Below are 12498 nucleotides of genomic sequence, written 5' to 3'. Positions count from 1 at the left end.
GACCGCCACCACCACCAAGGAGAAGAGAGCAAAGGGAAAAGAGAAGGAGAGAGGGCCGACCACCACCTAGAGAGACTCCTCCAAAAGAATAAGAATTGTATCTCATGAAGTTCCCTCACCCCTTCTTTTATATTACTTGCCCAAGGCAAATAAGGAAAAACTTTTTACAAAAATTAAAATCATCCTCTAGTTTTTCCTTTTCCCTTTTTATTTTTCCTTTTCTTTCCTCTTGATTGAATCAATCACCAATTTTGATTTTGTGATGATTTTTTTTAATTTAATTATGGCCGGCCACTTGCTTGGACACCAAGCAAGGTGGTCGGCCACCTCATCAAGAGAAAAAGGAAATATATTTTTAAAATTTTACAAGAAGAAATTCTCTTATAAATTTACAAGCTCTCTTTCCTAAAGTAGGAGTTAAAAAAGGAAAGTTCTAAAAATTAAAACCATGTTTAAAATTTAAAACTTCTCTTATAAAATTTCTTTTTTTAACATGATGATAAAAAATTTTAATTTTAAAACTTATCTTCCTTTTTTTCTTAAACCATGAGGATGGTTAAAAAAGGAAAGTTTTAAAATTTTTAAAACTCTCTATTAAAACATGTGGTCAAATTCAAATAAGGAAAGTTTTTAAAATTAAAATCTCTCTTTTAAAACTTATAGTTTTCTACAAAGAGAAGATTTTAAAAATTCAAAAACAACCCTCCTTGTTTGAATATTGTGGCCGACCCCTTTATGCTTGGTCACCAAGCAAAGGGCCGGCCCCTATAGAAGAGGATGTAGCCGACCCTTGCTTGGTCACCAACCATTGGACCGACCCACTTCTTGGACACCAAGAAGAGCCTTACATTTGGATGGACTTGAGGCTATAATGAGGCTACGACAGGGACCTAGAGGAGAAATTGGTTTTGATCTTTTGATGAGCTTGAGTATCCCGTGTTCGCCCCGAACACACAACTCAAGTTCATCGATAATAACTCATTTCACTAGAGAGTTTATTATCGCACTACCGCACCAATCCCAAATTACATTATGGGTTCCTTCTTATCATGAGTGTGTTAGTCTACCTGTGTTTAAGATTACGAATGCCCACTAATTAAGTAAATTACTGACAACTCACTTAATTAATATCTAGCTCCAAGAGTAGTACCACTCAACTTCATTGCCATGTCGGACTAAGTCCACCTGCAGGGTTTAACATGGCAATCTTTATGAGCTCCTCTTGGAGACATTCTCAACCTAGATAACTAGGACACAGATTTCTTCTATAATCAACAACACATACTATAAGTAATATCATTTCCCAACTTATCGGACATATTGATTTATCGAGCTAAATCTCACTCTTTGATAAGTCAAAGAAATAAATATTAAATATATGTGCTTGTTATTATATTAGGATTAAGAGCACACACTTCCATAATAACTAAGGTCTTATTCCTTTACTAAGTCAGTACAAAAAGAACTTACCTAAATGGTCCTACTCAATATACTTAAAGTGTATCAGTGTAATTTATTAGTCAAGATAAACTAATACTTAATTACACTACAACTATTCTGATGGTTTGTTCCTTTCCATCTTAGTCGTGAGCAACTTTTTATAATTTATAGAGAACCGACAATATAATCTTCTGAGTGTGACACCACACTCCATGTTATCTACTATAAATCAATTGAACAATTACATTTAACAAATAAATGCAGATATTGACCAATGTGATTCTTTTATTTCAAAAATAAATCTTTACAAAAGCTAGGCTTTTAGTATACATTCCAACAATCTCCCACTTATACTAAAAGACTAAGCTGCCATATCTGTTGCCATACATCTGATTCCCATCCCCTCCACATGTCGATCAAAAGCTTTCGCCGGAAGGTTATCTGCTGATGCAATCTTGGCGACGACAACTTCTCCTCGCTTGACGATGTCTCGTATCAGGTGGTACTTGTGCTCTATATGTTTACTTGCCTTATGGGCTCGTGGTTCCTTCGAGTTTGCAACTACACCACTATTATCACAATAAATTGTGATGATTTTGGGCAAACTAGGAATCACATATAGGTCCATTAGAAAGTTCCTGAGCCATACAGCTTCTTTGGCTGCCTCAGAAGCTGCCACATACTCAGCTTCCATGGTTGAGTCTGAGACGCATTTCTGCTTAACACTCCTCCATGCAATGGCTCCACCTCCTAAAGTAAACACATAGCCTGACGTAGACTTACTATTGTCCCTATCTGATTGGAAGTCTGAATCCGTGTAACCCACAGGGAGCAAATCGTCTGCTTGGTAGACTAGCATATAATCTCTAGTCCTTCTCAAGTACTTTAATATATGTTTCACAGCAGTCCAATTTCCTTGTCCAGGGTTACTCTGATATCTGCTAACCATGCCCACGGCAAAACAGATATCAGGTCTCGTACATAACATTGCATACATAAGGCTTCCTACAGCTGAAGCATTAGGAACTACCTTCATGTCCTCTATCTCCTTTGATGTCTTCAGAGACATCTCTTTAGATAAGGTCACTCCATACCTAAAAGGTAAGAAACTTTTCTTGGAGTTTTGCATGCTAAAATGAGCAAGGATTGTATCTATATATAAAGCTTGGGATAGGCACAACATTCTTTTCTTGCGATCCCTTATAACTTTGATCCCAAGAATGTGTGCACATTTTCCTAAGTCCTTCATATCAAATTATTTAGACAACCATACCCTTACATCTGATAATACCTTGACATTGTTGTCAATTAACAAAATATCATCTACGTATAGTACAAGAAATACCACCACGTTTCCGTTACACTTCTTGTATACACAAGACTCATCCGGACACTGAATAAATCCATATGATTGGATTACTTCATTAAACTGGATGTTCCAAGATCTTGAAGCTTGCTTCAATCCATAAATGGACCGATTGAGCTTGCACACTAGATGCTCTTTGCCCTTTTCAATGAACCCTTCTGGTTGCTTCATATGGATGTTTTCTTCAAGACTTCCATTAAGGAAAGCTGTCTTGACATCCATTTGCCAAATCTCATAATCCATGTGAGCGGCAATGAATAAGAGTATCCGGATAGACTTAAGCATGGCTACCGGTGAAAAAGTCTCCTCATAATCAATTCTGTCTTTCTGAGTATACCCTTTCGCAACAAGCCTTGCTTTAAAGGTTTCTACCTTCCCATCTATCCCTCTTTTCCTTTTGTAGATCCACTTGTATCCAATGGCTTTTACACCATCAGGTGGTTCTACAAGCTCCCAGACCTTATTAGAATACATAGATTCTATTTCGGAATTCATTGCCTTTTGCCAAGATACTGCATCTATATCTTGGAGTGCTTCGTCATATGTTCGGGGATCAAGTTCATGTTTACCTGGGATCAAGTCCAAAGACTCTCCCAAAAACATGAATCTCTCAGGTTGCCTCACACCCCTCCCACTACCACGAGGCACTATCTCTGGCTGTGTATCATGTGTGACTCGTGTTGCAGTTTCTTGTGGTACTTCATCTTGTACTGTTGGTACTAAAGTAGACGTGCCCTCTCTAATTTCTTCTAGAACAATTTTACTCATGGGCTTATGGTTCATTACATAATCTTCTTCTAAAAATCGAGCATTAGTGCTAACAATGATCTTCTGATTTTTAGGATTATAAAATAAACCACCTTTCGTTCCTTTAGGATATCCCACAAACAGACAAACTTCTGTACGTGATTCCAACTTGTCAGTATCTCCCTTCAGCACATATGCTGGACTACCCCATATCCGGATATGATTCAGACTAGGCTTACGCCCACTCCATAATTCCATGAGAGTAGAAGGAACTGTTTTAGAAGGTACCATATTCAGAATGTACACTATTGTTTCTAGAGCATATCCCCAAAACGAATTTGGTAATTCTGAATAACTCATCATCGATCTAACCATTTCCATAAGAGTCATATTTCTTCGTTCTGCCACACCATTCTGTTGGGGTGTACCAGTGTAGACAATTGAATCCCGACTTCTGAAAAGTAATTTCTAAACTCTCCAAAGAGGTATTCGCCACCACGGTCAGACCGTAGTGTCTTGATACTTTTACCAAGACGTTTCTCCACATCAGCCCTATATTCTTTGAACTTGTCAAAGCATTCAGACTTGCAGTGCATCAGGTAAATGTATTCGTATCTTGAATAATCGTCTATAAAGGAGACGAAGTATTCATAACCACCTCTTTCCTAGATAGACATAGGACCACACAAATCAGAATGAACCAGTTCTAACGCATCTTTGGCTCTATACCCCTTGCTTTAAAAGGTCTCTTGGTCATTTTACCTTCCAAGCAGGATTCACATGTTGGAAAGTTTTCCAACTCTAATGAACCCAAGAGTCCATCGGCTACAAGCGTTTGAATCCTACTTAAGTTAATATGTCCAAGCCTTAGATGCCAAAAATACGTTTGGTTCATTTCTGAAGGTTCTTTTCTCTTATTAGAGTTAGAAGATGTGTTATTAATTTCCATATTTTGCTTTGTGGGAGAAATTAGATTTAAAGTGTATAAATTGCCAACCAATGCACCAAAATAGATAATCACCTTATTTCTCTTTATAACGACATTGTTACTAAAGGAAACATAATATCCATCCAAATACAGTTTAGAAACTGGAATTAAATTCTTTCTAAAACTAGGTACATAAAGATAATTTCTTAAAATCAAATTTATATTCCTATCAAATGATAAGTAGACGTCTCCCACTACAACAGCCGCCACCTTAGTAGCATTACCCATGTAGACAGTTATCTCTCCATCAAATAGTCGCCGGGTTTCCTGGAACCCCTGTAAAGAATTACAGACATGATCAGTGGCTCCCGTATCTACACACCAGGTGCTGGTAGATAACACCGCTAAACATGTTTCAACTACTAGAGTATGAGATATACCTTTATTGTTCTGATTCCTACGAAGACAGCCCGCTTTCCAATGTCCAGACTGCTTGCAGATGAAGCACTTGCCCTTCGACTTCTTCATTCCAACTTTCTGTCATGTACCCTGAGATTTATTCACCTTCTTTGCTGAAAAGACTTGTTTCTTCTTCTTCTTGCCTTTCGACTTAGAAGTAGAACCATTTTCAGCATAGTGAATCTGAGAACTGTGATGAAATATTCCTTCTGCTGCCTGTAGTTCTGTCAGAAGTTCTGTTCATGTTATAGTTCAGGCGGAACTGCACAAAACTTCTGGGTAGCGTTTGGAGAATTATATCGACCTGGGTTTACCCATCGATTTCTCCTCCAAGGACTTGTATTTCATTCAGATAAGCCATCATTTTGAGGATATGGTCCCTTACGGGTGTCCCCTCAGAAATGGTGGCTGTCATTAGCTTTCTCATTGCCTCTTGCCTAGCAGTCCGACTCTGGTGCCCAAAGAGTTCTTTGAGATTGTTTATTATATCATAAGCTATTGGTAAATCTTGATGCTGATGTTGCAATACATTTGACATTGATGCCAAAATGTAACACTGCGCCATCTCATCAGCTTTTACCCATTTCTTATGATACTCAATCTCCTCTGAGGTAGAGTCACCGTCAGGTGCATCAGGGCAAGCCTTAGTCAGTACAAATTTATAACTTTCAGCAGTAAGAACAATGCCCAGGTTTCTTTTCCAATCAATATAGTTGGGACCTGTAAGTTTGTTCTCTTTCAATATAATGGCTAGTAGGTTGAAAGTCATCCTAAGAATCACAAAAATAAACTTTGGTCAAGACTCTAAATTTAGAATAATATTGATTCCTTAAACAATATTATTTTAAATTAACCAACACCTCAAATCATCGTGAATATTGCATGCCACGTTAGTGTGGACGTATACAAATTCAACATTTGTAAGAGGAGGGTGTGACCCATTAATTTTATTATCTTGTCATCCTAAGTTTATGACAAATAAAATTAATAGTTGATTTCACTTTGGTCACACAATACAATAGCAGTGACTCCGTTGGGAGGATACTATTGAATGCGTCTAAGTGTATACCATTACTTGATACTAAGTCCATTAAATAGGATTGTGCCCCTTCAGTTGAAGAAGATCACACGCTCCAAAATAATTTCCTATAACCATCCATTAAGGAAATTTGATCTAGTGATCCGCAACAAACCCATCCGTTGTGGAGGGAGGCACTCAAAGCCAACACGCAAGCTTGTTGCATCACTTATAAACCAGTAATGGAGACCATGGGATTTATTAAAATTCCTCTCCCACTTAGTTATTTAAAAATGAGGATTTTAAACTATCCTAGCATACATCACATGCATACACACACATCACAGTAAATAAAAACAATAAATATGGAAATTATTTTCCAACTATTATGACATTTTTCTGTTACTGTCCTCTATGTGCTCCAACCCTAGCTGCTGCCAACTTTAGCCATTGCCATCGGGTCGAGTCATCGCATCCATCTTGCTTCTTATTCCGCTGCGCCTCTGGTGCTCCAAAAGTATCACGCCTCGCAAGAATCCGATCCGCGACAAAAAATAGAATTTTACATATATCGATCCTATATTCCACGAGGGAATGTACATGTATTCTAGATTGAACAAAAAATAAAATTCTAAAAATAATACAGCTCCTGCTGTATTTGATACATACAATCATGCATACAAAATAATGCCCTTGACATGTCCAAGAGTCCAATCACACACAATATCTAAATAAGTCATAATAGTTGGAGCCTGCAACCAAAGAGTTAGCACATCCTACTATTATTCTGCCTAAATTATGTATGACATGTGCATAACCTATTTGAATTCTAAACACAGAGAGGCAAACCCTAGCTCTGATACCAATTGTTGGTTAGTCCTAGGAAAACGTATCGGTTCCACTGTACAAAAATTTTTGTACAAGTGTCGAACCTTTCCTTAAATAACCTATTGTGTTCTTTAGAAGTTAAATTAGGAATCACAGATAGAACTTAACATCATTGATTCCAAATTTAACTTATTTGTTCTTAATGGTTTAGATTTGAATCGCAAGCGGAACTTAACACTATTGATTCAAATCTACCTAAGCTATTAATTCTATTAAATATTAATTTTCAAAATTGGCTTCCAGGACTGCATGGCGAGGCACATGGCCTTCTTGGATATGGGAGCAACCACCACCGCCTATGCAAAGTCTTTTAAGGAAAGCTAATATTTAATTTCCTTAAATAACTCTAGGTTAACCAAAAAGAACAATCGAATCACAAATTCGAAAAAGAAGAAAACACAAACTCGAAAAATTAGATCTAATTGCCTCTTGTATTTAGAATTCTTATAAAGAAAATAACTAGTATGATGCGGAAGAAAATTACTAGTTATGCCTTCTCTTTGCAAGCTAATGACCTCGAGATCTTCTACCGTATTCCTCGCCTCGCCTTGGACGTCGTGTGGACAACGATCCTCCAAGATGAACACCACCCAAAACCTTCTTCCTCTTCTTCTAAAATCCGGCCGCCACCACCACCAAGGAGAAGAGAGCAAAGGGAAAAGAGAAGGAGAGAGGGCTGACCACCACCTAGAGAGACTCCTCCAAAAGAATAAGAATTGTATCTCATGAAACCCCCTCACCCCTTCTTTTATATTACTTGCCCAAGGCAAATAAGGAAAATCTTTTTACAAAAATTAAAATCATCCTCTAGTTTTTCCTTTTCCCTTTTTATTTTTCCTTTTCTTTCCTCTTGATTGAATCAATCACCAATTTTGATTTTGTGATGATTTTTTTTTTAAATTTAATTATGGCCGGCCACTTGCTTGGGCACCAAGCAAGGTGGTCGGCCACCTCATCAAGAAAAAAAAGAAATATATTTTTAAAATTTTACAAGAAGAAATCTTCTTATAAAATTTACAAGCTCTCTTTCCTAAAGTAGGAGTTAAAAAAGGAAAGTTCTAAAAATTAAAACCATATTTTAAAATTTAAAACTTTTCTTATAAAATTTCCTTTTTTTAACATGATGATAGAAAATTTTAATTTTAAAACTTATCTTCCTTTTTTATCTTAAACCATGAGGATGGTTAAAAAAGGAAGGTTTTAAACCTTTAAAACTCTCTATTAAAACATGTGGCCAAATTCAAATAAGGAAAGTTTTAAAAATTAAAATCTCTCTTTTAAAACTTATAGTTTTCTACAAAGAGAAGATTTTAAAAATTCAAAAACAACCCTCCTTGTTTGAATATTGTGGTCGGCCCCTTTATGCTTGGTCACCAAGCAAAGGGCCGGCCCCTATAGAAGAGGATGTGGCCGACCCTTGCTTGGCCACCAACCATTGGACCGACCCACTTCTTGGACACTAAGAAGAGCCTTACATTTGGATGGACTTGAGGCTATAATGAGGCTACGACAAGGACCTAGAGGAGAAATTAGTTTTGGTCTTTCGATGAGCTTGAGTATCCCGTGTTCGCCCCGAACACACAACTCAAGTTCATCGATAATAACTCATTTCACTAGAGAGTTTATGATCGCACTACCGCACCAATCCTAAATTACATTATGGGTTCCTTCTTATCATAAGTGTGTTAGTCTCCCTGTGTTTAAGATTACGAATGTCCACTAATTAAGTAAATTACTGACAACTCACTTAATTAATATCTAGCTCCAAGAGTAGTACCACTCAACTTCATTGTTATGTCGGACTAAGTCCACCTGCAGGGTTTAACATGACAATCCTTATGATTTATCATAAGTAATATCATTTCCTAACTTATCGGACATATTGATTTATCGAGCTAAACCTCACTCTTTGATAAGTCAAAGAAATAAATATTAAATATATGTGCTTGTTATTATATTAGGATTAAGAGCACACACTTCCATAATAACTAAGGTCTTGTTCTTTTACTAAGTCAGTACAAAAAGAACTTACCTAAATGATCCTACTCAGTACACTTAAAGTGTATCAGTGTAATTTATTAGTCAAGATAAACTAATACTTAATTACACTACGACTATTCTGATGGTTTGTTCCTTTCCATCTTAGTCGTAAGCAACTGTTTATAATTTATAGAGAACCGACAACGTAATCTTCTGAGTGTGACACCACACTCCATGTTATCTACTATAAATTAATTGAACAATTACATTTAATAAATAAATGTAGATATTGACTAATGTGATTCTTTTATTTCAAAAATAAATGTTTACAAAAGCTAGACTTTTAATATACATTCCAACATATAGTTGGTAAATAACACTTTTGCCAAATGGAATAAATCTCCCGACGGAACCTACTGTTCCGTCGGGAAATTGCAAATATACAGATGAAATCAAAGTTTCTGTCGATAATCATTGACGAAACTATCGTTTCCATCAGTATTACCGACGGAACTAGCTAGTGTCATCGGTAATCTATCGAAAATGTGGGTTTGATAATTTTCGACGGAACTCTGTTCTGTCGGTATTCCGACGGGAAATCAAAAAAAAATTCACAGATTCATTTCATTTACATGTTGTTCCCATATACCTTTTCCAAATATATAAACAAACCATCACAATATATGGTATCATACAATCCACACAACAAATACAATCCATAACAAATATAATCCACATCAAATATAATCTACACACATATATATATATCATATGACAATATAATCACACACTAATAAAATCCACAAAAAAAAACATTTTCCATACAATCCATAGCTAACCAAATCTACAAAATATATATTCCACACATATCCATATCCAAAGTCAAGTTTATATAATACATACCGAACTAGAATGTACTCCAAATAATACAAGAACACGAAATCATAAAGAAAATCCTGTAGAAAGGCAAATACAAAATGATGTATAAATAAACAGTTTGCATATATATGTATAACAAATTTTATATGAAATGATACCTGAATAAAAATGAGCAAATGATGTAGTAAAGAACTAATATGTAAATAGGACTGAACGTAACTCTTGAAACATATAGTAATAAAACCTTTAGAAATAAACATGTTATAATATCAAAACAGGCTCACACTCTATATAATAAATAAAAAACTAAAGTGTAGTTGAACAAACCTCAAAAAAGCTAATGATCACCGTTTGATGGATCTTGAGTCTCCTGTGACTCAGAACCCTGTGATGCCTGGGTGAAAAAAGCCACGATTACCCACATTTGGGCCATGAGATCTTCATTACTCTTGTCACATTCAGCTCTCTTCTTCTCCTCATCAGCTCTCCATTGATCCATATCAACCATCCTCTGATCCATTGATTTCAGTTGAGAATGCAGTTTTTGATTTTCACGTCTTAAAGACTGCATCTTATTAGAAGAAGAGGAACTAGCACGACCTACTGGATTCCTCAAACGATCAAATGTCACTTTGGCTTGAGAGCCAAGGCCGTAGAGGGTGGAGTTTTTTGTCCTTCCACCGACAATATCATAATAAATCTCATTTAGATCGTCGGTGGATAAAGACTGTGACTCTACACCCTCTATTGATGGCTGAGATGCCTGAGCCACCCTTTTTGTCATTTGTTGTTGGATAAAAAATAATATAATATCTAATTTGATCTGTATTACTAAATACTAATCAAGATAGAAATGAACAAATGTAATAAAGTTAATAATCTTACAGGTAGAGTTTGAGATCGAGAATCAACAAATGACCCATCCTTCTTCTTGTGGGTCTTGAGAAAAATCTCCATACATGTAGGCTGTCGGGCAAGCTCACGTTCCTACATTCAAAATATTCGGGAAAAAATTAGTATGCTCAACAATATAAGGTTGGTAATAAATGTTAGGGTGTATACTAAACGCCTAGCTTTTGTAAACATTTATTTTAAAATAAAGAATCACATTGGTCAAAAATGTCTATATTTATATGCTAAGTGTAGTTGTTCAATTAATTTATATTATAGATAACATGGTGTCTGGTGTCACACATAGAAGATCATGTTATTAGTTCCTTATAAATTATAAACAGTAGTTCATGACCGAGATGGAAAGGAACAAACCATCTAATCTGACTTTTTTTAGTCTGGGACCTCTGTTCCGGTTTTGCTCGCCTTGGTCCGGGTCTTCTGTTTCGGCTCCGCTCGCTTGGGTGATTTCGACCATCCGGAATAGGGCTCACTTGAACCCAATTCTCGGCCTTCTCCTCGAGTAGCCTTCCTCCCCGACTTCTCATCCCTCGAACGTTGCATACGTTCTTCTCGTCCACCGGTGTACTCTTCCGCGGCACCTTATCATTGAGTTCGTCGGCTTTCTCCAGTATCGTCCTTCTCACTAGCCGCGCCTTCCGCTCAACTTTCTATGTTCCTAAGCTTCTGCACACTTAGACATAGGGGTTAAACCAAATAGGACCTAACCTAACTTAGTTGATCACATCAAAGTAACCACGAGGTTCAATAATCTCCCACATTTTGATGTGAATCAACCAAAGTTAAGTTAGGATTAAAAAATATCTGAAATTAAAGACATGAAATATTATGTAATAGATTGAAGATTGACAAATATACTTCTCCCTTAAACTTAACTTCTAATTCTCCCCCTTTGATCACATTAAAAAGAGGAGTACTAAATAAAATCTTAAGGGGGGAAAAAATTAACAGAAACAATTTAAATAAAGCTTGCAATTAAAAAAAAATTCTAAGTGAGATTTGAAAAAAAATATTCTAAGTGAAGCTTGCAAGTAAAAAAATATTTTAACAAATGTTAAACTATTGACAAATATTGAAAGTATTTAATTTAATTAACTATTTTATGCTTATCAGTTTGTCAATTAAATATTCAATTCATAAATTGGCTTCTAGGTTGTGGCGAGACACTAGGCCTTCTTGGTTATTAGATCATCAACCACTTCTAGACAAAGCCTTTTAATGAATTCAAATATTTAATCTTCTATCTGAAAGCCCTAAGTCTAATTTCACTTTTAATTTAAACAAATTTTTAGAACTCAATATAGGTTTCTTCCTACAGAGTTAATTAGGTATTTTCTAGGGATATAAGATTTTGTTACTTTTCTGATCTGACCTTTGTGAAATCTATAGTACCAGTTTAATCCTCTATAGTTTCTAATCTTTAAATCAGAGACATTTGAACATGAATAATTTTTTAAGTTTTCTATTTCTTCCTTTAATTTAGCATTTTCAAGTTTTACTTTTTCAAAATCTTCTATTATGCATGATTTTGCTAAAATTCTTTTTATTTCTAAGTTTTCAATTTTCAATTTATCATTTTTACTTTTTAACTTACATATTGATTTTGCCATAGATTTAATACCAAAATAGAGTTGATTAGGAGGTAAGAGGCATACCTCATTTACCATATCAGACTTGAAGCCTGACTCTCGCCCTGCTTCGCTGCATTCATTTAGAATTGCTCCCCCTTCATCGATGCTGGCTTTTGAGGTGCTTTGCTCTTCATAGCTCACTATCAATACTAGTCTAGCATATTCTTCTATTTCTAACTCAGATGATGAGCTGTCATCCCAAGTAGCCTTTAGAGTCTTGTACTTGTTTTGCTTGGGGATCTTGCCTTTT

The sequence above is a fragment of the Zingiber officinale genome, chromosome 2B (assembly GCF_018446385.1).
Source record: "Zingiber officinale cultivar Zhangliang chromosome 2B, Zo_v1.1, whole genome shotgun sequence".
NCBI lineage: Eukaryota > Viridiplantae > Streptophyta > Magnoliopsida > Zingiberales > Zingiberaceae > Zingiber > Zingiber officinale.
Note: the sequence above shows the minus strand (reverse complement) of the source record.